The sequence below is a fragment of the Taudactylus pleione genome, unplaced genomic scaffold (assembly GCF_031769625.1).
Source record: "Taudactylus pleione unplaced genomic scaffold, aTauple2 ptg000089l, whole genome shotgun sequence".
NCBI lineage: Eukaryota > Metazoa > Chordata > Amphibia > Anura > Myobatrachidae > Taudactylus > Taudactylus pleione.
This window is the reverse complement of record NW_028284491.1, coordinates 11,079,143-11,104,037: the sequence shown is the minus strand read 5'-3', so window position 1 is coordinate 11,104,037 and position 24,895 is coordinate 11,079,143.

Here is a 24,895-nt window from a genome sequence, read left to right as displayed (position 1 = left end):
GTGCTTTTTGCAAACTTCCATGGTCGGCTGTGTGTGCTGGGGATCGGAGTTCCCATCATGGGCGCCGCCATGACAGTTCCTCATGTGACAGTACTCCTAACCTATGGTAGCATGATTTCAGTCATCTGATGCTGTGCTCCAGTAATCTGCTACCCCTGGGTATAAATCCGCCTCCAGAACTCCAGGAAGATGCTGTTCAACTTTGTTATTCCAAGTGCCTGTATTACTCCCACTGTTGCTCTCTGCTAAATCCTTCAGCGTGTTGCTTCAGCCTGCTCACAGTTTCCCAGTTTCCTGTATTAGCTTCCATTCTAAACCTTACTCTGAGACTTTAGCTTTCTCACAGTACTTCAGTGTTTCATGTCCCTTCCCTGTGTGTCTTTGTATATGTGCTGCTAATTCTATTGCAGCTTTCCTGTGGCTATTACCCTGTATCACTGAAGTGTCAGATTACCTGCTGGTATTAATTAGCTCACAGCAGGACCCCCCAGCACATGTCTGTGTCTTGTCAGTGAAAATCTGCACTTGCAGTTAGCACTCTCCCAGTGTATGCCTATCTTCTCTATATGTCTTGTCTGTGCAATCTGCACCTGCATATATAATTATTCCCAGTATTTTGCCTTTGTCCAGTACCACATTTCTAGCATTCCCAATATATTCCTTGAGTCCACTCTACTCTTGTATGTGCAATCCCCAGTATATGTTTGTGCTTTCCTGCATATTTAGCAAACTCCTGTATCTGCCTGAGCTGCTGAGCTAGTCAGCTCCTGGATTTCTTAGTGATTCTCAGTACATTCTCAGTAATCTCATGCAAGCCGGTGATCAGGATTTCTAATTGTGTTCCAGTGTATCTCCAGTGTTCTAGCAATAACTTAACGTAATATAGTTTCCGGTCTTCTGCCATTCCCAGGTACCTGTCCAGAGGGCCGCGACCTGGTCACTTGGTGCAGCGGAAAACCAAATCCCAATTGGAGGGATCACTGGAGAAAATCAACAAGTGAGTTAGACTCCGCACCTCTGGGCAGGTCTAGCCAAACCTGGGTTCGGCCGCAAATAGGAGACCTAGCCACAGTCACTCCGATAGTCACCTGAACCCCCCGGCTCACCGTCCTCCACAGAGGATCACTTTCACCGGATTGTGACATGTTGGCAGTGCAGGAGTGCCAGCGGTGTCTTCAGTGCAGGTTTGCTGGCTGTGTTGGCAGTGCGGGGGTTGCTGGCGGTGTCCTCAGTACATGGAATGACAGTGCTGTGGTGCTGGCAGTGTCCTCAGTGAAGGGTACCAGTGATGTCGGCAGTGCGGGGGTACCAGCGGTGACTTTAATGCAGGTTTGCTGGCTGTGTTGGCAGTGCAGGGGTTGCTGACGGTGTCCTCAGTATGTGGAATGGCAGTGCTGTGGTGCTGGCAGTGTCCTCAGTGAAGGGTACCGGTGATGTCGGCAGTGCGGGGGTGCCAGCGGTGTCCTCAGTGTAGGTTTGCTGACTGTGCAGGGGTGCTGGTGGTGTCCTCAGTGTGGGAGTGCCAGCAGTGTTGGGGTCACTGACTGTGTCCTCAGTACATGGGGCAGCAGTGCAGGGGTGCCGGCAGTGTCGGCAGCGGTGGTGTCGGCAGCAGGGGATGCTGCCAGTAGAGGTGTCAGTAGCGGGGGGTGCCGGCAGTGTCAGGCAATGGAGGATGGCGGGCGCGATCTTCTTTTGCTTCCTGTGTACATATTAAATGGCCTTAACGCTGATTGGCTGAGAGCCGTCACTGATGGCTCTCAGCCAATCAGCGTTAAGCCCAGACAATACAAAACCTCGCGACCCGTCAGCGGGATCGCAAGGTTTTGCCTCGGGTGAGGGATCTGGGGCAGGCAGGGAGATCCGAGCTTGGCTCGGATCGCCCCAGATCCCCGAAATTTGGGTGGGTTCGGTTCTCTGAAAACCGAACCTGCTCATCCCTAATTAATAGTGGTTAGAAATTCATACAGCATTTAAAAGGTACTGTAAACTCCACGCGAGAGCCATAGTAAGTGATGTTCAGTGACTTAAATTATATGCTACAGAATAAAATTCCATAATTCCTTAGTATGTAGCAAAATTCATGTTCTAAAATCAAATTATTGACCTTGTAGATGGCCCAAGAAGAATGGTGTCCAAATCTGCATCTAACAATAAACCACAAAGGACAATGCTTTTATTCATCTTTGGTGTTTTAGGTGTAGAACCATGAGAGATCTTGGCTTGTAAACTGTGGATTTGTATAGAAAGACAGAAGGAAAAAATTTTGCTTTAATATAGTAGATAATAGAGATAGACAAGAAAAAAATATTAGATAAGCTACATCCTTTTCTAATTCCGTACCTGACCTGTAGAGGGCGAATGCTATGCAAAAATTGTGGGTTTTAATTAATTAAAAATGAACAGTAATTAATTTCGACTTCAAATTTTGTTAGTTGCCCCCGCCATGTTTTAATACGCTCGTATGTAAAATTTCACGATCTTGGCTTGTAAACTGAGGATTTATATAGAAAAACAGAAGGACGAATTTTTGATTTTATATATATATATATATATATACACACACACACATATTGCACTAATGACCAATATTCAGTGGACAATATCACGGAGCAATGTTGTTGAAACACAGTAACTTTTATGGTTGAAGTAAATGCAAGGTAGCTGATGAGGAGGCTCTTACGGGAGTGAAATATTTAGCCGCCTCTTGCTCCATGTGTGAGGGATTGGAGGCCGGTATCACCTGTAGCACTGCGTGCGTAGAGCTTGCATGCCGGCTGTCAGTGTTAATAACGATTTGCAAACGATTGAACGATCGTTATCGTACAATCGCTCAACTTAATCGTCTAGTGGATGGGCACCTTAAATGTGCCCATCCACTAGACTATTAAGTTGTGCGATTGAACGATCGTTATCGTTCATAAATCGTTTTCAAAAATGTCTAAAACGACCAGCGATGCGCGTGCCCGCTGGTCGTTTAGACATCTATCATTGTGCAAACATGCTGGTCAAGCTGACGATAACATCAGGTTGAGCATGTTTGCAGATGATTGATGAGCCTGCACTGAATGACTGCTCGTTCAGTGCAGGCTCATCACAGACTGACAAACGACTGCACAGTTACAATGTCGTAATTGTGCAGTCATTTTCATGTCTGCTAGTGGATGAGCACCTTTACTCTATTCCCAAATCTTAATCAGGCCCTATGTTCACTGGAGATTCTGTTATCTGATTATTTATGATCCACCAGGCCCTGAGCATCTGTCTTGCTCAGTGTACTGTAGGAAACCTGTTGTTTCTAATTGCTGTTCTAGTTTAATGATGCCTTTCCAGTAACAATTTATCTGACACCTTTTATTTTAGGTTGGTCCCATATATTTGTAGACCTTATATAGGTGTCATGTTCACTACTACCCTCACACTTCCCCTAACTCTGTTATACATACAATGTCCATGGATCCATTAGGGGTTTTCATGGCCTTTTCTACAGAGTTTAGTTACTACAATATCTACACTTTTCTATGGATGTTCATCTCGCTGCTAGTATTTATCTTGCTGTTCATGGTTTGTTCTATATTTGTGTTAGTTTTTGTCTTTTTCTATCTCTTCTCTTACCTCGATGTTATCCGGCCCCTCTTACCAGTTCACAGGCAGATACTATCCGCCTTTTCCAGTAATTGTATTGTATATCCAGGGCACCAGGTATTTCTTTGTAAATTCTGAGTATGGCAAAGCTGTCTATTTTTTAATACAAAGGGCCTTAACTTGCCTGAGAAAAGATCTCGCCTCCTGCATATGCTGTACGTAGACTGGATGGATAGTTGGCCTGATTCAGAGCCGGACGCTATTTGCACTCGCTCGTTCAGAAAAAGGGGCCGGATATTTAAATAGAGCGCTCGCTCTTTGCGGTCTGTTGACGCCTCTATGTCTGAATGAGCGAACGAAACACGCGCTCGCTATTTTTAAAAAAACGCCCCCTGGCCGCTCGCATCCTACGTCATCTCCGCTATTTATTCGATTAATCGAGTACATCAAAAGGCGTATGAACTGCTCGCAGTGCTTGTGGTAGGATTTTCCTACCGCAATCATGCGAGCAGTTCAGGCTAATAGACAACCAAGTGACGTGGTCGATGACGCTGCTTTGTTAAATATGCACACCCTTAATACGCCCGTTTTGACCGTTTGGCATGCCTGCGTTCGGATCTCCACTCCCCGTTTTCAAGCACCTTCCCCTGTTACCACCCACAAACGCCTCATCCTGTCACTCAAAATAGCAGGCACTCGCTATTTTGCGAGCACGCAATTTCCGACCGCAATGACTGGTTCACGCATGCGTATTACAACCCATACGCATGCGCAGTTTTGCGAACATCACTCGGAGCGAACGTGCGGCCGCTTACGAGCGGCTCTGAATCAGGCCCATAGTTTTTTTGCAGGAGACCCACTTTGAGAAAAGTGCAGCTCCGACCTTACAGTCTTGCCACTTTCCACTTGGTTATTTTAACAATTTTTTTGGAGGTGCTGCAGCTGTCGGGAGCAGGTAAGTCTCCCTGGGCCACCAAGGATTATATGTCAACAATCTAACATGTCGACATTTCATTAGGTCAATATCAACATACGATATGACCATGTCGACATTCACATATCAACATGATGAATGTTGACATTATGGGGTATATTACTAAAGTGAGAGATTTTAGAAATGGAGATGCTGCCCATAGCAACCAATCGGATTCTACTTAATATTTAACTAGCACATTCTAGAAGATAATAGCTAAAATATGATTGGTTGCTATGGGCAACATCTCCACTTCTAAAAACTATCACTTTAGTAAATATACCCCTATGACTGTCAAAATATCATACCCAACCCCCTAAAAATGCCGACCGCCGGCTTCCAGACTGCTTTATCCCGACTAGGGATAAATGACAGGCATCTAAATGTAGACGCCTGTAATTTGCCCAACGTCTGGAGACCGGCGCCCGGCATCCCCATCGAGCGGATGCCAGGCGCCGCAGCGGACAGCCGCGGGGGGGGAGGGTTAGGTTTAGGGCTCCCAGGAGGGATTTAGGGTTAGGCACCCCCCGGGAGGTTAGGGTTAGGCTAGGGGAGGGAGGGTTAGGCACCCCGGGGGGAGGTTAGGGATAGGCACCCCCCCGGGGGACTTAGGGTCAGGCAGTGGGGAAGGGGAGGTTAGGGTTAGGCACCCCTAAGGAGGGTTAGGGTTAGGGGGGTTAGGTTAGGTTAGTTGATACTTACCTTTAGGACGATCGGGATTTCCAGCTGTCGGGTAGCCGCTGTTGGGAATTGAACCGCCGGCCATGCCCCGCCGGTAATACATATCACACCCAGGTTTGTACATACAAAAAAGGTTGGCTTACCGAAGCTGCGGGGACCCAGCAATCCTGGCACAATGTGTTTCAAAGGGTGTTTGTCCAGAAGAAATCCTATAACATCTGGAAATCACCAGGATGGGCAGTAGATGTAAAATAGGACTAGGCTCCCACCCGAGACCTGCCCGACTTCTTCAAATACTTACTCCTACGTGTTCGTGAGTCTCACTCACGGCTATTGCTCGCGGCTCTCACCCGCAGCTGATGGCCCGTGCCCATGACTCACATTCATGGCTACTGCTCGCTGTTCTCACCCACGGCGGTCTCTGTTCCAGCTGGCAGGCCACAGCCGCTGGGACCCATAGCGGCTGCCCAGCCCCCTAGCCTGGCCCGGGCAGCACTGGGCTCTTCCAGGTGCATGGCGGCATGATGTCAGAGGTCACGTTGATGCACGACAGGCAGGCAGCGCCACTGCGGAGATAGGAAGAGCTAGATCCCTTTCCGTGTCTGGATAGAAGTGAAAGTGGATACCGCATGGTGAGCCTGAGAGGTGCTGGGGACAAAAGAATGTAAAGGGGCATAGGAAACTGATAGAGGCTGGGGGCAGTGGAAGGTGATGGGAGCTGGGGATAGAAAAGGATGAAGGGGCATAGGAAGGTGATGGGGCCTGGGGGCAGAAGGTGAGATGGGCTGGGGGCAGAGGAAGGTGAGATGGGCTGGTGGCAGAGTAAGGTGAGATGGAAGAGCTAGATCCCCTTCCGTGTCTGGATAGAAGTGAAAGTGGATACCGCATGGTGAGCCTGAGAGGTGCTGGGGACAAAAGAAGGTAAAGGGGCATAGGAAACTGATAGAGGCTGGGGGCAGAGGCAGGTGATGGGGGCTGGGGATAGAGGAAGATGAAGGGGCAGTGGAAGGTGATGGGGCAGAAGGTGACACAGGCTGGGGGCAGAGGAATGTGATGGGGCTGGGAATGGAGAAAGGTGAAGGGGGTAGAGGAAGATTATGGGGCAGAAAAAGGTGATAGGGGCTGGGGGCAGAGAAAGGTAATAGGGGCTGTGGGCAGAGAAAGGTTGATGTGGGCTAGGGACGGAGGAAGGTGAAGGGGGCAGAGGAAGGTGATGGGGCTGGGACAATAGGTGATAAGGGCTGGGGACAGAGGAAGGTGATGGTATTTCTGGGCTGAGGATGGTGATCAGAGGCTGAATTTGAGGAAGGTTATAAGTACTGTGGATGGCTGGCTGCAGACACCATCCCTCCTGAGGCATCCACAGCACTGTCACCAAGAAGACCTTGCAAGAGACGGAGGACAAGAACTACAGTCTGTATCATCCGTGACAAAGAGACAGTGTGGTAAGTCATAGTGTATTTTTACTTTATTTAAAGGCTGGCATATCTTCAGTTAACATTCTCATGCTTCACATATCACACATGCAGGGGAGGGATGTGCGGGATCGGGGGTCATGGTGAGAATGTGGGGCCCTCAGAGACATCAGTGTACCGGGCCCCGAGATTTCTGTTGACAGCCCCATGCTAGGTGCAGATTCTCCATCAGAGTAACCGAGTTCGCAACTATCAGCGACACACACACACAACACTCTCATAAGACAGACCATCTCTGTGCACCCACTTAGCCACCTTCTAGTGCCCGCTCAGGAGTGCCCCGAGCATTTTCAAGACATTTATGAGACTCTGTGTTGCAATCACAACTGTGATTCTTTGTGCAGACTCTGGACGCATGCACAGTGCACAGCCTAACCTTAACCTCCCATGCACAGTGTACAGCCTTACCCTCCGCAGCCTAACCCTAACCTCCCATGCACAGTGCGCAATTTAACCCTCTGCAGCCTAACCCTAACCTCCCATGCACAGTGCGCAATTTAACCCTCCCCATCCTATCCCTAACCTCCCATGCACAGTGTGCAGCCTAACCCTCCACAGCCTAACGCTAACCTCCCATACATAGTACACAGCCTAACCCTAACCTCCCATGCACAGTGCGCAGCCTAACCCTCCACAGCCTAACCCTAACCTCCCATGCACAGTGCGCAGCCTAACCCTCCACAGCCCAACCCTAATCTTGCATGCAGTGTGCAACCTAACCCTCCACAGCCTAACCCTAACCTCCCATGCACAGTGCGCAGCCTAACCCTCCACAGCCCAACCCTAACCTCCCATGCACAGTGCGCAACCTCACCCTCCGCAGCCTAACCCTAACCTCCCATGCACAGTGCGCAGCCAAACCCTCCACAGCCCAACCCTAACCTCCCATGCACAATGCGCAGCCTAACCCTCCGCAGTGTAATCCTAACCTCCCATGCACAGTGCGCAACCTAACCCTAACCTCCCATGCATAGTGTGCAGTCTAACGATCCACAGCCCAACCCTAATCTTGCATGCAGTGTGCAACCTAACCCTCCGCAGCCTAACCCTAACCTCCCATGCACAGTGCGTAGCCTAACCCTCCACAGCCCAACCCTAACCTCCCATGCAGTGTGCAACCTAACCCTCCACAGCCTAACGCTAACCTCCCATACATAATACACAACCTAACCCTCCACAGCCTAACCCTAACCTCCCATGCACAGTGCGCAGCCTAACCCTCCGCAGCCTATCCCTAACCTCCCATGCACAGTGTGCAGCCTAACCCTCCACAGCCTAACGCTAACCTCCCATACATAGTACACAACCTAACCCTCCACAGCCTAACCCTAACCTCCCATGCACAGTGCGCAGCCTAACCCTCCACAGCCTAACCCTAACCTCCCATGCACAGTGCGCAGCCTAACCCTCCACAGCCTAACCCTAACCTCCCATGCACAGTGCGCAGCCTAACCCTCCGCAGCCTATCTCTAACCTCCCATGCACAGTGTGCAGCCTAACCCTCCACAGCCTAACGCTAACCTCCCATACATAGTACACAACCTAACTCTCCACAGCCTAACCCTAACCTCCCATGCACAGTGCGCAGCCTAACCCTCCACAGCCCAACCCTAAACTCCCATGCACAGTGCGCAACCTAACCCTCCGCAGCCTATCCCTAACCTCCCATGCACAGTGTGCAGCCTAACCTCCCGTGCACAGTGTGCAACCTAACCCTCCACAGCCTAACCCTAACCTCCCATGCACAGTGCACAACCTAACCCTCCGCAGCCTAACCCTAACCTCCCATGCACAGTGCGCAACCTAACCCTCCACAGCTTAACCCTAACCTCCCATGCACAGTGCACAGCTTAACCCTCCACAGCCCAACCCTAACCTCCCATGCTCAGTGCGCAACCTAACCCAAACCTCTCATGCACAGTGCGCAGCCTAACCCTCCACAGCCCAACCCTAACCTCCCATGCAATGTGCAACCTAACCCGATACAGCCTAATCCTAACCTCCTATGCACAGTGCGCAACCTACCCCTCCGCAGCCTAACCCTAACCTCCCATGCACAGTGTGCAGCCTAAACCTCCACAGTAGAACCCTAACCTTGCATGCAACGTGCAACCTAACCCTCCACAGCCTAACCCTAACCTCCCATGCACAGTGCGCTAACTAACCCTCCGCAGCCTAACCCTAACCTCCCATGCACAGTGCGCAGCCCAACCCTAACCTCCCATGCAGTGTGCAACCTAACCCTCCACAGTAGAACCCTAACCTTGCATGCAACGTGCAACCTAACCCTCCACAGCCTAACCCTAACCTCCCATGCACAGTGCACAACCTAACCCTCCACAGCCTAACCCTAACCTCCCATGCACAGTGCGCAACCTAACCCACCGCAGCCTAACCCTAACCTTCCATGCACAGTGCGCAGCCTAACCCTCCACAGCCCAACCCTAACCTCCCATGCAGTGTGCAATCTAACCCTCCACAGCCTAACCCTAACCTCCCATGCACAATGTGCAGCCTAACCCTCCACAGCCTAACCCTAACCTCCTATGTACAGTGCGTAACCTATCCCTCCGCAGCCTAACCATAACATCCCATGCACAATACGCAGCCTAACTCTCCACAACCCAACCCTAACCCCCCATGCAGTGTGCAACCTAACTCTCTGCAGTCTAACCCTAACCTCCCATGCATAGTGCGCTGACTAACCCTAACCTCCCATGCACAGTGCACAGTCTAACCCTAACCTCCCATGCACAGTGCACAGCCTAACCCTAACCATCCATGCACAGTGCACAGCTTAACAGTAACCTCCATAGCCTAACCCTAGCCTCCCATGTACAGAAATAATTAAAAATCATTCAACTGCGTCCAACATTGGCAGTACCTCCGACTCAGAAGCAGGCCCTTAGTGATGCTTCGCTACTATGCAGGGTTACACTTAACCCTTCGGCACATCAAAACTAACTGGTAGTTGAACAAGAAATGACGGAGGCACTTTTGCAGAAAATCCTATAGGGATTGCACCACAAGGATTTTAGCCAAAATAAACCATGTTAGTCATAAAGGATAACAATGTTATATGGAAAGATGCCACAGTATGGCTAGTCACATGATAATGCAGCTGGATCGGCCATGTGGATCGTCTTTAGAATGACAGTTTTTATTTATGCTTATAACCACTATCATTATCCAGAGCAGTCTGGGAAATTGTGCGCTTTCAGTTTTAGATGGTGAATATAAATATAGATACATTATATAAGTTAATTGCCCAGAATGATGCAGGATAACCAAAGACGCATCAACGTGCTGACTCCTTGAGCTATCTTCAGGGTACGTAAGGTAACTACAGAAAATGTAAATCAAGATAGGCTTATATCATATTCCCCTTGCCCAAAGTAGATTCCATTTTTACATGACAAAAAAGCTGCTTTGAAATCGATAATGTAATAAACCACAATTAGCAAATAAAACCGCTATGTTTATTGTGCAGAGACGTGATCGGTCAGCTGAAATTAAGATTAGTTGTTTATCTTGTCAAAATATAAGACAGGACCTGTTTTCAAAGTCAGCACTATATTTTATTGGCAGTATTTGGCACTGACTCTTCCCAAGAAAATGTGTCGATAACACTTAACCTAAGTGTGCATTGTCTGAGGCAAGACCTAGCAAAACAATGTTTAAGACTTAACCATTGTGTCTCTTTAGACCAGTAATTTTCAACTTTTTTTTAACTCAAGGCACACTACACAAGATTTTAAATTTGCCAAGGCACACCATCTGGCGATGCAGCGTGCGTGACCTATGAAAATGCATAGATATTGGCTTCCACATAAAAAAATACACACTATATTGGCCTCCACAGGAATAAAACACATTACATTGGCCTCCACAGGAATAAAACACACTACATTGGCCTCCACAGGAATAAAGCAAATTACATTGGCCTCCACAGGAATAAAACACATTACATTGGCCTTCTCAGGAATAAAGCACATTATAGTACAAGGGTGCTGAGCTGACCGCCATGGCACACTTCTGCATGCTTTCGAACTAGCCACTGTGGTTGGGGCTATGATCGCAGAGGATACGTAAACCCATGGCAGAGTGATTGACAGGAAGTGCCGTTTGTGGGTGGTGACTGTGGGGTGGTCGGGCGAACGCAGGCGTACCAGTACGTTTGTACTGCGTTGCATGGGCGTGCATAAATTAGCCACTGCGATACCAGATGCCGACTGAGGCCTCATAGCGTGCGCTGAAATAAGCAATTCCTGAGTAAGGTCTATGCTTCATTAACTGTCTGATGTTACTCGATGTTAACAATTATTTCTCTATGTTGGCCAAGTCTATGAATGTGAGTAAGGGGAAGTGAGCGTCCTTAAGTCAGGTGGCGATCGCAATGCGAATGTAAACATTTATACATCACCACTGATTTTAGCAACTGCGTATAAGCAGAATAGCGACTCGTAGTGAATCAGGCCCAATGTCTGGAACTTTGTAAAAAATGAGCATACACTAAGGGGTATATTTACTAAAAAGAGGTGTTTTAGAAGTGGAGATGTTGCCCATAGCATCCAATCAGATTCTACTTAACATTTATCTAGCACCTTCTAGAAGATAATAGCTAGACTCTGATTGGTTGCTATGGGCAACATCTCCACTTCTAAAAACCAGCACTTTTAGTAAATATACCCCAAAGGGTCATTTATTCACTCTGGGGACCTGCAATGCTTCTTTATCTGCACAAATCCACCTACTTCACTAAATTTGAAATCGTACCCCCATTTCACGGTCTTTGAAAACTTCCCCATAAAGAATTACGTTGCTAGTTCTTTGGGATCTATGTACATAGCAGAGATAAGGGGGCCAAACGAAAGACAGAAAATCCCTGTACATATAACTTCTTGATATGTACTAAAGGATTTTCTCTTTCTACCTGCTAGCGCTTAAAGCAGGCTAGAATATCGTACAACAGCAAAAAAGAATGGGGGAGAAGCAGGTGCACAATATTGGCCTGATTCAGAGCCGCTTGCTGCTGGCGAGCGTTCGCTCTGAATCAGGGTGTGTTTTGTTTTTGTTTGTTTTTTTCTCCAGCCCACTCGCAAAGCTGTGGGTGACCACCTACAGCTTGTGCGAGCGGCCTGGAGTCCGTCGCGATTATTGCGACTATCAGGCTTGCGACAACACCCTGGGGCAGGGTCTCAGCTCCCACACAGTATGACGGCCGATTGTTAGTTTTTTCTCAGTTTGTTTGCTCTATATCCTAAATAAGTTAAGGATCTGAGATCCATTTCTACATTTTATGCTCCCTCAAGCTGCCCAGATAGCCTCCCCTCCGGCCCTTCCTCCTCTGTGATCATCTTCTGTCACCTCCCCTTTACATTACTTCTCACCTCTTAAATTCCCTCCCCTATGTACCATGTGATCGGCTCTTTGCCCCTGTCCACTCATTCCTTTTTGGTTGGCTGTATTTCCCCTTCGCGCTAGGGACCTGGAAGTGACGTGAGTGAGGGCGGAAGTGCAGTTCCTGCCCATGACAGCCATCTAAAGAACAACTTTGTCCCCACTTACACAAGTTTGTTGTCCCCTCGCAGGCTCGCTGCGCTAGCCACGCTTCAGGCACGGTGGCTCGGTACGCTCGCCACATGGTTATATTCCCCCTCTATGCCAACTTGGATGGCAGGGAATGATGCTGGACACTGACTGATGACGTCAGGGTCCTCTCGGTGAAGGGGATTTAGACATTACCCTTTCTTTTTGGCTTCTGTCACCACCCCTCTCTGATCAACTCTTTGTCCCTCCCCTCTCCTTTCTTATTGGCTTCTGTCACCACCCCTCTCCTTTTCTTATTGGCTTCTGTCACCACCCCTCACCTTTTCTTATTGGCTTCTGTCACCACCCCTCTCTGAGCAACTCTTTGTCCCTCCCCTCTCCTTTCTTATTGGCTTCTGTCACCACCCCTCTCCTTTTCTTATTGGCTTCTGTCACCACCCCTCTCTGAGCAACTCTTTGTCCCTCTCCTCTCCTTTTCTTATTGGCTTCTGTCACCACCCCTCTCCTCTCCTTTTCTTATTGGCAGGTATGAGTTTAAAAAAAGTCACTGCTTTGCTATTTAAAGTAATGATGTGTTCATAGGCATGACCACAAAGTGTTATTTGAAAGGCCTTTTTAAAAATACTGTATTAGGTGTCCTCAATCCAGTGAAAACTACTTGGGGCAGTAACAAGCTGTGCACCCTGTGGAATCTAACTCTAACACATGTATTCTGTCACTTTAAGTTAAATGATCAGAATATATAATACAATATGCTCTATTGACTAATAACTAGGGATGTGCGCCGGACCATTTTTGCCGGATTTGGATTTGGATTTGGTTCTAATTCGTCGTCCGGCTTTGGATTTGGATTTGGATTTGCCAAACTGCGGTGACTGGCTTTGGATTTGGATTTGGATTTGGATTTGGATTTTTTTACAAAAATTGACAAAAAAAGCTAAAATCACATAAATTGGTCTTTTTTTTCTTCCTAGAGTATTATTAACCTCAATAACATTAATTTCCAGTCAATTTAGACCATATCACAGCTTATAATATTGTTTTCAACATTATTGGCCAAAGGTTGCAGTGAGCTGACTGGTTACTAAGCGACAAAGCAGCGGCACAACGACACAGACACCACAGTATAAAGCACATCTATGACACATTGCCACACAGCAGTGGCAGAAATGAAAAGTAGTGCACCCACCCAGTGGGGTACGGCCAGCAGAGTCACAGTACTTGTTTACAAAGTGGGCTACGGCCCTAGGAGTCACAGTGCACAATCTTATTAGCATTACACCGCACATAGGGCCTGATTCACATTACACCATAAAGTAGTGTCTCTTATTTATGTTACGACACACAGTAGTGCCCCTTTTACACAATGCCCACAGTAGTGACCCTTTTACACAATGCCCACAGTAGCGGTGTCCCTTACACAATGTCCCCCAGCAGTGGTGCCCCCTATGCAGTCCCCTTAGTAGTACGGTCCACTATGCAGTGCCCCCAGTTGAATGCTCCCCAGTAGTATGCCCCCCATTAGCAGGCCCCCCCAGTAGTATGTCCCCCATTAGCAGGCCCCCCCAGTAGTAGGCTGCTCCAGTAGTAGCCCCCCCTGTAGTATGGGCCCCCCCTGTAGTATGGCCCCCCCTGTAGTAGGCCCCCCCAGTAGTATGGCCCCCCCCAGTAGCAGGCCCCTCAGTAGTATGGCCCCCCCAGTAGCAGACCCCCCCCAGTAGTATAGCCCCCCCCAGTAGCAGGCCCCTCTGTAGTATGGCCCCCCCAGTAGTATAGCCCTGCCCAGTAGCAGACCCCCCCCAGTAGTGCAGACCCCCCCAGTAGTATAGCCCCCCCCCAGTAGCAGGCCCCTCTGTAGTATGGCCCCCCAATAGTGCAGATCCCCCCCAGTAGTATGGCCCCCCCAGTAGCAGACCCCCCCAGTAGTATAGCCCCCCCCAGTAGCAGGCCCCTCTGTAGTATGGCCCCCCCAGTAGTATTGCCTCCCCCAGTAGCAGACCCCCCCCCAGTAGTGCAGACCCCCCCCCAGTAGTATAGCCCCCCCAGTAGCAGGCCCCTCTGTAGTATGGCCCCCCCAGTAGTATAGCCCCCCCCCCCAGTAGCAGACCCCCCCAGTAGTGCAGACCCCCCCCCCCAGTAGCGCCCCCGGACCTTTGACAAGTAAAAAAATAAAAAAAATAAAACTTACCTGTATCCCCGCTCCCGCGCCGTCCGCTCTGTCACACGCTGAGGAGGGAGCCGGAAGACGGAGCTCATGTGTGAGCTCCAGCCGGCTCCCTCCGTGCAGCAGCCAATGAGAGTCTGTGTGACTCTCATTGGCTGCTGTAACAAACACACAGCTGCCGCTGGCGGCTGTGTGTCTGTGTCTGTGTAGGGCAGAGCGCTATCACTGCGCTCTGCCCTACACGCGAGGAGACCTGATGTCGGATTCTCTAGTGAGAATCCGACATCAGGCGGCCGCCGTTCGGCCCCGAACGGGGATCCGAGTCAGGCGGTGAACACCCGAACAGGGTTCGGGTGGACTCAGATCCCCAATGTTCGGAGCGGTTCGGATTCCACAGAATCCGAACCGCTCATCTCTACTAATAACAATGATTCATATGAGATAAAAGTCAGATCCTAGGTGCTATACATAAATAAAGCAGTGCCAAGGAGCTACCCCTTAATGTCAGATTGTGCATCATCGAAGCATTCTATTCCCCCAATGGGACCTCAATGCCCAGCGTGATACTGCTACTGGCTGCTGTCTTTCTCTTCATTTCAGTATTCCCCCACAGGCTGGCCATACCCCACTGGCACAGTTGAGTACAGAAAGGGGGGCGCTATGACATGCACTTTCTCCAGGCGCCATGGTTCCACGCTACTCCTCTGATGCTGCACATCCTAATATTAAAAATGACAATATGTGCTACCATGCTGAGACCAATAGTTCTACAGCAAAAAGAGGGGGGAGAAGCAGGTGTACACTGTAAGCACTAAGAATTCTAATGATCACAAAGTCTATAATACCCCTTTTACATCGGAGCTAAAACCCGGGTTATTGCAGGGTTTACCCGGGTAGCTCCTTGGTGTAAAAGGGGAGAGGGTTGGATCGCCGGGTTGAGTGACCCGGCAATCCAAACCAGGTAACTAGCAGACTTTAACATGGGAGTAACCCGTGAAACCCTGCAGTGTGAACGGCGCGCTCCGGGTCACGACGACCTGGAGCGCGTCGCATGCCGGCCGATTGGTCTGGCTTCAGTGGCGCTTGGAGATTACATCATCTCCAAGCGCCCACTTCAAACTTTGGAAAAGCCGGGTCTATGCAGCCGACGCGCCAACTCGGGAATATCCTGGGTCGGCACCGGCTAAATTCCGGGTCTGATCCGGATTGGAACCCTGTTCCAACTCCGGGTCAGATCGGAATTTAGGTGTAAAAGAGGTATAATAAACTGCAACAATTAACATGGTTTCTTAGTACATGTTTGGCCAAAGATGTTTGCCCACCTACCACATCACGATGAACCTTATACAGGTGGGTCCCTAACATTCCTAGTACTGACACACTAATTAATTTATCTAGGACTTACCTTTCATAGGGCCCATTAGATGTGTGTACTGCAATGCAAGGACCCATTACAATTAAAATCACCAAGAATATTGCGCTGCCATAAGCACCTATGGCAGTGCTAAGTGTCCAAGATGTTACTTAAGAGAGAAGTCACTTACTGTCAGCAGTTTTCTCCAGTGCTGGCTGTGTCACCTTTAGCTGCCGGTATCTGCGTCTCGTCACGTGAAGAAGCAGGAAGTGAGCTGTCACTTTGGCAGGGTGTCACTGCTGCAGTCATACACTGGGAGAGTGGCGAGAGAGAGTCCACACAGTGCAGTCAGGAGTCGGAATGTGTCTGTGCAATGGCCGCTGTGGGGGTGACTTTTTATACACTCTCTTTGGCAGAACAATTCTTAGTAACAATTGCAGTAACCGCCTCATGCTACGCAACGATAGCAGGTGAAGCAGGAGCGGCTTTATCTCCACGATAAGTGGAATTTTAGCACATGGACCCCTTTGTGTTTCAGCAGTTGAACCTGAAAATGTGAGGTAAAATCATCACATCAAAGTCCACATTATTACTACTGTAGGACCAGTTCGTCTCCTAGTCAACTGATCATTTATAGCTAAATTTAGCCTAGTTTATAGCCAAAGTAATTGAGAGTGAGGAGACATCACAGATGTCTTTATTTTGATAAATGTGATTCTATTGTTGCTTCTATTGGCAGAACCTATGGTGTTGATAGGTGTCAGCGGTGTGTGATGGAGGTCAGTCCACTTGATGAATATATTAACCAGGGAATGGTTTATTAACCTGCTAGAACACAGTATAATGTTAGAAGAATGGTTAAATAACTTACCTGCAGACGTCGTAATTTCAACCGTCGAGATTCCGGCGCCTGGATTGCGTACCCAACCCGCCCACTCTCCTCAGCATTATTTGGTATAGCAGTTGTACCCTAAACCCAGTTAGTGTGGTTACATCCATATGTTTAAGGTCCCTGTACTGAAAATACTATTGGAAAAACGTTTACTATATGCAGAACTACCTGTACTATCTCATATAGAGAAGTTTGGTTATATTTCTGTAATATGTGTAAACTGAGATTAATCTATTATTTTCTTGTTAGATCTAAATTCCCAGAAGTGAAATATATGCTCCTCCTGCCACATGGAACATTCTATCTAATCTATTCACAATTTGGGAATCCAGATGGTTCTGCATGTTGAGGATTATGAATGCCGTCATTTACAGTTAGCTCTCCTTGATTTTCAAATCAATATTAAATGATCTTCTGATTTTCCCCTCATAATATTTGTCAAGGTTAATCTGATTTAAAGTATTTAGCAATCCAAGCTTATAATTGCTATCATTCCCATACATGGTTTCCAAATAGGTACTTTTACATAGATCCTCTTTATTGTGGGTAAATAAATCACACAAAGTTATTCACCCAAGAACCAGTGTGAAGAAGAATTTAGCCCTCAATTAGTATCTTAATTTTCCAGCTTCACATCTACAGCCTGCACATGGCTGGCTTACATGCAATTCAAATGATGCCCTCTTTGATGTAGGAGATGGTATGGTTCCTGGGGGAGTTAAATGATAGAAGTCATTGTTTCTGCCAGTGTCTCCTGTTACTGGAAGAAGGGTTGTGGGACCAGACTGTATTCTAACATATGGGTGCAGTGGCAAATGCAGGATTTCTACAGAGGGGTTTCCAAATGCTTGATTTTAAAGTAAGTGTGGCCAGTCCATGAAGAGGGCATAATCAGCACTTAACCAGCTATAATATACATAAAACGAAGTATAGGGTATGTAATAATTCAGACATATACAGGACCAACAATCACAGTATGCCATTATATGCAGCAGTAGGGCCCTCCTGCCTGAGATTAATGTTTTTAATTCAGATGTGGGCACCATTCCAGATCAAGTTTGGGAATCGGGGGGGGGGGGGGGGGGCAGAGGAAGAACCTTGCACTGCCCTGGACATAGCTGTACAGATTAGTCTCCTTATTTACTGGATAGTGTATTATTATACAGTACGTATTAATAATTGACCCTATAGATAGTCTATAACAGTGTATGTTTTCCAGATCTCCTAGTTGGTGAACAAGTATATTCATTACTGGCTGATACATTTTAAAAGATCAACAGGTGGTGCTAATTATTTCATTTGCGACACTGAGGGAATCTTAAAAACATGCAACTTTAGTATTATATGCTAATTCTATTGTGGTGATCATGGCGTGGGCTAGGGAGGGGGGTTTCCACGTTTGCCTATGGGGTTGGATAAGGGACAACAAATTGTCTACTCCCTATTACTCTCCTCTAAACCTATTGTGAGTTAATCCCATCTTGCCAGAATTACCCGCAGTATCTGTTGCAGTGTATAGACACAGGTTCTGAATATCTGAAACCTGAGGGAGGAGATGTATACAGATATTTCACACAAATTGCTTTGTACATACTTCAAATTATGTTTTGCACACTAAACTCAGGGCCTGATTCAGAGCCGGACGCTATTTGCGCTCGCTCGTTCAGAAAAAGGGGCCGGCTATTTAAATTGAGCGCTCGCTCTTTGAGGTCTATTGACGCCTCTATGTCTGAGCGAGCGAACGAAACATGCGCTCGCTATTTTGTAAAGACGCCCACTGGCCGCTAGCACAATACGTCATCTCCACTATTTATTAGATTAATCGAGTACATCGAAAGGCGTCTGAACTGCTCGCAGTGCTTGTGGTTGGATTTTCGTACCGCAATCATGCGAACAGTTCAGGCTAAGAAACAACCAAGTGACGTGGTCGATGACGCTGCTTTGTTAATTATGCACACCCTTAAAACGCCCGTTTTTACCGTTTGGCACGCCTGCGTTCGGATCTCCACTCCCTGTTTTCAAGCACCTTCCCCTGTTACCACCCACAAACGCCTCATCCTGTCACTCAAATTAGCAGGCACTCGCAATTTTGCGAACACACGTTTTCCGACCGCACTGACTGGTTGGCACATGTGCATTACGACCCATATGCATGCGCAGATGTGCGAACATCGCTCGGAGCGAACGAGCGCCCGCTTACGAGCGGCTCTGAATCAGGCCCTCAGTTCCCAGTGTATGAGATCAGCTTAGATGCCCCCTGATATTGAAATACATTTGAACAGAAGTAGCAGGGAAATAAGTTACCCTTTGCTTATGCATCGTTGGTACATTTGTATTCAGCCCCCTTTGCATAATCAGATGGTTGCAAGGCATAGGGCCATTGGAAAATGATAAATACCAGAATGCTCTCCTTCTCCTCAAAGCGGAATATGGGCCTGATTCAGAGCCGGACGCAATTAGCGCTCGCTCGTCCAGAAAATAGGGGTGGCTATTCAAATGAACCGTTCGCTCTTTGCGGTCTGTTCACGCGTCTAGGTCTGAACGAGCGAACAAAACTTGCGGTCGTTTTTTGGATAACTACGCCAACTGGAGCTCGCATCCTACGTCATGTCCGCTATTTATTAGATTAATCGAGTACATCGACCAGCGTATGAACTGCTCGCAATTCTTGTGGTTGGTTTTTGCTACCACAATCTTGCGAGCAGTTCTGGCTATAAAATAACCCAGTGACGTGGTCAATGACGCTGCTGTTTTAATTATGCACACCCTTAAAACGCCCGTTTTGACCTTTAAGCACGCCTGCGTTCGGATCTCCACTCCCCGTTTTCAAGCACCTTTCCCTGTTACCACCCACATACGCCTCATTCTGTTACTCAAAGTAGCAGGCATTCGCTATATAGCGAACAAACGATTTTCAGCCGCACTGACTGGTTCGCGCATGCGTATTATAAACCGTATGCATGCGCAGAAGTGCGAACATCGCTCGGAACGAGCGTACTGCCGCTTACGAGCGGCTCTGAATCAGGCCCTATGTCTTTGCTTGAATTCATCTGTGACAGCTCTTTATACAGCAACGAGTTTACTCTACACCCCATTGACTATTCAGGATGGAGCCCAATGCAATATATGTTGAGGCATTGAAATCACTTATTTTAATAAGAAATCCTGTAACTAATTTCTCAAAATAATTGCTACATTTTTGGTGATGTTGCATGTCCCATGGTCATTAAACAATATTGTGCAAAATTATAAGGGCTTCAACAATTGATAAAACAGGTGCAACCCAGATCTCTGCAGGAGGAATTGTGGCATGTCTGGCACTCTGGGCCTGATTCAGACCCGCTCGCGAGCGCTATGCGCTTGCAAGTGGGTCGATGGTCGCCCAATGTGCATGCGCACGACGGTGCCGGCTCCGTCATGCGCATGCACGAGACCCGGATAGCAAACCGTACCAAAGGGGGCGTGCTGTCGATGTTGAGTGACAGCACGCCCCTTTTGGTGGGCGGGGCGGGGCGTGGCTGCCCAGACGGAGGTGTTCCCATGGGAACGCCTACCGTCTGGGGCCGGCCCCACTGAGTGATGTCAGTGGGAGTGCTTTCGGCTCTGGTAGAGCCGAAAGCACTCTTGGGCTTGCAGCAATGAGACCCTACCACAAGGGTTTAGTCGCAAGCCCGATGGTCGCGATGGTCTTGACCATCGCGAGCATCAGCATGGCCGCTCGCTATAGCTGTGGGTGGAGGAGGCCGTTCTGCAGGAGGCCGTTCTGCAAAACCAGAGGTCCGGCCCTGATTCAGAGCGAGCGCTCTGTCAGAGCGTCCGGCTCTGAATCAGGCTCTCTGTCCCACGTTTGGTAGTCCTGCCCAAAGGCTCAACTATGGTGGAGTAATGTTTTTGATTTAATACGTGCTGTTACTAGTGTCACTCCCCCAACCCACCTCTCCTATGTTCTACTCTCACGCCCACTTCCGGACCCTAATAAGGCCACCCAGAAATTCATTAATCATGTCCTCACTGCAGCCAGACATCTTATAGCAGTTAACAGGAAACAGGTGAACCCGCCCACTATACCTGCCTTGATTAATAAAATCGGGCAAATAGATTCCTATGAGAATATCGCCAGTATACTGCATGACCAACGCCCTCACTTTATTAGAGTGTGGAGTGAGTGGATGGCCTATTCTGATGCCCACGCTTTGCCTCGTATTTGAGCTTTCCCCTTTACACCACTCCTGGATAGCCCAATACAGCAGATGCTACCTCCGGAGTCCCTCTTCCTTTCCCCCTTTCCCCCATCCATACTAACACTCCCAGGTCTTCCCTTTTTCCTCTATGTACCCTTTTCATTTTGCGAATTGCGTAAACCACTTTTTAAAAATATTTTTCTCTGTATATATTACAAGGAACAACTATTATCGCTGTAATATCGCTGTCTCGACTACAATCCATTAAAATACTTTGTTACCCAAATCCCCACTTTTTTTCTTTTTCTGTACCCTCTTCCTTTAGCTTATTGATAAAAATAATAAAATGCTTGCTAAAAAAAACAAAAAAACACAACAGGTAAAACAATCCATCCCAATACCAAGAGTTAGTACATATGCATAGAGGCTGCCCTGAGAAATTCATGGCTATTTGGGTCATATCATTTGATATTCTTCTTATTATCTGAACCGTAGTCTTAACCTCTGGCACTGTTCTAATACAATAATATATGTTATAATATAGAGAGTAGTGCATTTTTCATATTGTGTTCCGGAAAGCAATTTGCTGACTATGGGCCTGATTCAGAGCCGTTCGCTATTTGTGGTCGTTCGTTTAAAAACAAGGGGTGGCTATTCAAATGATCCGTACGCACATTGCAGTCTGTTCACACCTCTAAGTCTGAACGAGCGAGCAAAACATACGCTCGTTTATTTGTTAAAAACGCCTCCTGGCCGCTCGCACCATACGTCATGTCCGCTATTTATTAGATTAATCGAGTACATCGACCAGCGTATGAACTGCTCGCTATTCTTGTGGTTGGTGTTTGCTACCACAAATTTGCGAGCAGTTCTGGCTATAAAATAACCCAGTGACGTGGTCAATGACGCTGCTGTTTTAAATATACACACCCATAAAACGCCCGTTTTGACCTTTAAGCACGCCTGCGTTCGGATCTCCACTCCCCATTTTCAAGCGCCTTCCCCTGTTACCACCCACATACGCCTCATTCTGTCACTCAAAATAGCAGGCCCTCGCTATATTGCGTACCAACGATTTTCGGCCGCACTGACTGGTTCGCGCATGCGTACTAAAAACCGTACGCATGCGCAGATGTGCAAACATCGCTCGGAACGAGCGTACTGCCGCTAACGAGCGGCTCTGAATGAGGGCCTATGTTATTGTTGATGCTCCTCTCCATCTTCTCAAATGTTCTGTTTAGTTCTCAGCCCTTTGGCCATATTTTCAATAAAGCAAAGCTTTCTAAAACACAGAAATAATACTTTCCCAAAAGGGGTTCCTACTTGTACAGTTTCTAAATGGCTTTTACTGAGTTAGCATGTGAGCTACACACATCTACTTTAGGTAAAGAGGACAGGGCAACATTAGCAGAACAGCATCATTATCAGGGTAAGTAAAACCTGTACCTCCATAGAGTACATCTTCAGCACTTTTAATTATATTTGGCTATCCTACAATGGTCTCTTATTAGTCAAGGGCCAATCGTTTTTTCTTATTCACATGCCAATGAAAGTACAAAGTATTACTGTTACATCACTTCCAAAGCAAAATAATAAAGTTCAGATATGGAGAATGTTCCACTCTCTTTTACAATCAGCATTTCCACTTAGCAATCATGTTAGTTTATCAGACATTTGTGCAAACTGGAAACAAGGCAGAAGTACAACATATTATATGTTGTACCTTTTTTCCCTCTAAAATGCTGTTAACCGGGCTGAAGGACTATGGTCGCATTATTCCACTTTGTGATATTTAATCTGTGTAGACACTTTGTTTTTTCTGATCACATCCTTAATTCAATTACCCCCCCCCCAGCAATATGCTTCCCATACAAATTGTACCTACAGTAGATGACACAAAAGGTTTCGCATGGTAAGTAGTGGACAGTGGACCTCATTCAGAGCCGGTCGCACAGAGCGTGCGGTCGGTCTGAATGAGGGGAGGACGTCTTGAATTTTCAAGACGTCCTACTTTGCGGTGGTAAGGCTGTGGGTTAACACCCACAGCCTTACGACCACCTAAGGTGATGGTCACGATGGTCAAGACCATCGTGACCATCGGGGCTTACGACGAGACCCTAGGGTGGGGTCTCCCTTGTCGTAAGCCCCGGAGAGCTTTCGGCTCTGGCTGAGCCGGAAGCTCTCCACTAACATCACTAGTGATGTCAGTGGAGCCGCCCCCAAACGGTAGGCGTTCCCTTTGGCCGTTTGGCCTGCCACCCCCCGGCCCGCCTTCCAAACGTGGCAAGCTGTCAATCAACATCGACAGCTCGCCCCCTTTGGATCGAGACCCGCTACGACCGGCGCGGTCGGTCGTAGCGGGTCTCGCGCATGCGCACGACGGCGATGGCGCCGTCGTGCGCATGCTCTGTGGGGGGCCATCGACCCGGTCCGAGCGCAACGGCGCTAACGACCGGGTCTGAATGACCCCCAGTGGCTTATTACTACCACCTGTGAGGAAATGGAAGCATTAGGTTATTTTGCATGTCTGAAAGGTATCCATGCACTGCTGCAAATATTTTCCCTTTACCCATTGTAATTAATATGAAAGTGTCTTTCTCCAATACAAAAAAAAAAATCAGGATCAGGTACTTTACTGAAGCTATCCAGTATGACACATGAAACGTCCATGGCCAGCTCACCCCATCAGAAGCAAAGTTTTTGCCCAGACTCAAATCAACACCATTTTGACACACTAATACACACAATGGGTGCAGATATACAGAGACCGGAACATCATTACACTACATATGGAAATTGACTTTTATGCTGTGTGGGCCCCAAATTTTCCACAAATGTAAATGATCCATGTAGTGAGTTAATTACCATCTTCATAATTATATGTCAAGATGAATGGCTATGGTTCCAGGAGACTGTCACCATTTACTTATTAGCAGCACATAGAGATCAAGCAGTATGTCCTACACTTTTTAAGATGTATCGGTACAATTTATGGACATTTTGGAGCTGATTGAATAAGCACATTTCCAGTACTTAGGAATAGGACGAGGATGGACTCATGGGTGCATTCATAGTTTAGACCACAGGTTCTCAAACTCACTCCTCAGGACCCCAAACAGTGCATGTTTTCCAGGTCTCCTCACAGAATCGCAAGTAAAATAATTAGCTCCACCTGTGGCTCTTTTAAAGTATGTCAGTGAGTAATGAATACACCTGTGCACCTGCTGGGTTACCTGGAAAATGTGAACTATGTGGGGTCCTGAGGACCAAGGTTGAGAACCGCTGCTTTAGACTATTAGTATTTTGAGTACCCTTATTTTAGCTTGTCAAATTAAATTACTGGGTTTTAGTTCTGTGTATTCTGTGGGGAGGTTACTCTAATGACTTTAGTATTACTCATACTGTTAATCGGCATAGCAGAGTTCATTTTTACCCTGTGCTGCTTGTGCCTTGTATCTGTTTAACATCTTTTCCCCAGCAGGTGCTTACAAATACTAAATAAATTCTCAGTAAACAGATAATAAAGATTATACCTTACACATAGATGTGCAAGTATAGAGATTATATGCTTCATCTAATTTATTCTAATTGATTTAAGAAAGAAATCTCCTGTTATTTTGCTTCAGAAGTGACACTTGGAAGCTTAATAACACCTTTTCTAGTTATACAGTCAGGTCCATAAATATTGGGACATTGACAGAATTTTCATATTTTGGCCTCTATTCACCACCACAATGGCTTTGAAATGAAACAAACAAGGTGCGATTTAACTGCAGACTTTCAGATTTAATTTGAGGGTAATTACATCCAAATCAGGTGAACGGTGTAGGAATTACAACGGTTTCTATATGTGCCTCCCACTTTTGAAGGGGCCAAAAGTAATGGGACAAACTAATCAATCCTAAATCTAACTTTCACTTTTTAATACTTTGTTGCAAATCCTTTGAAGGCAATTACAGCCTGAAGTCTGGACCGCATAGACATCACCAGACGCTGGGTTTCATCCCTGGTGATGCTCTGCCAGGCCTCTACTGTAAATA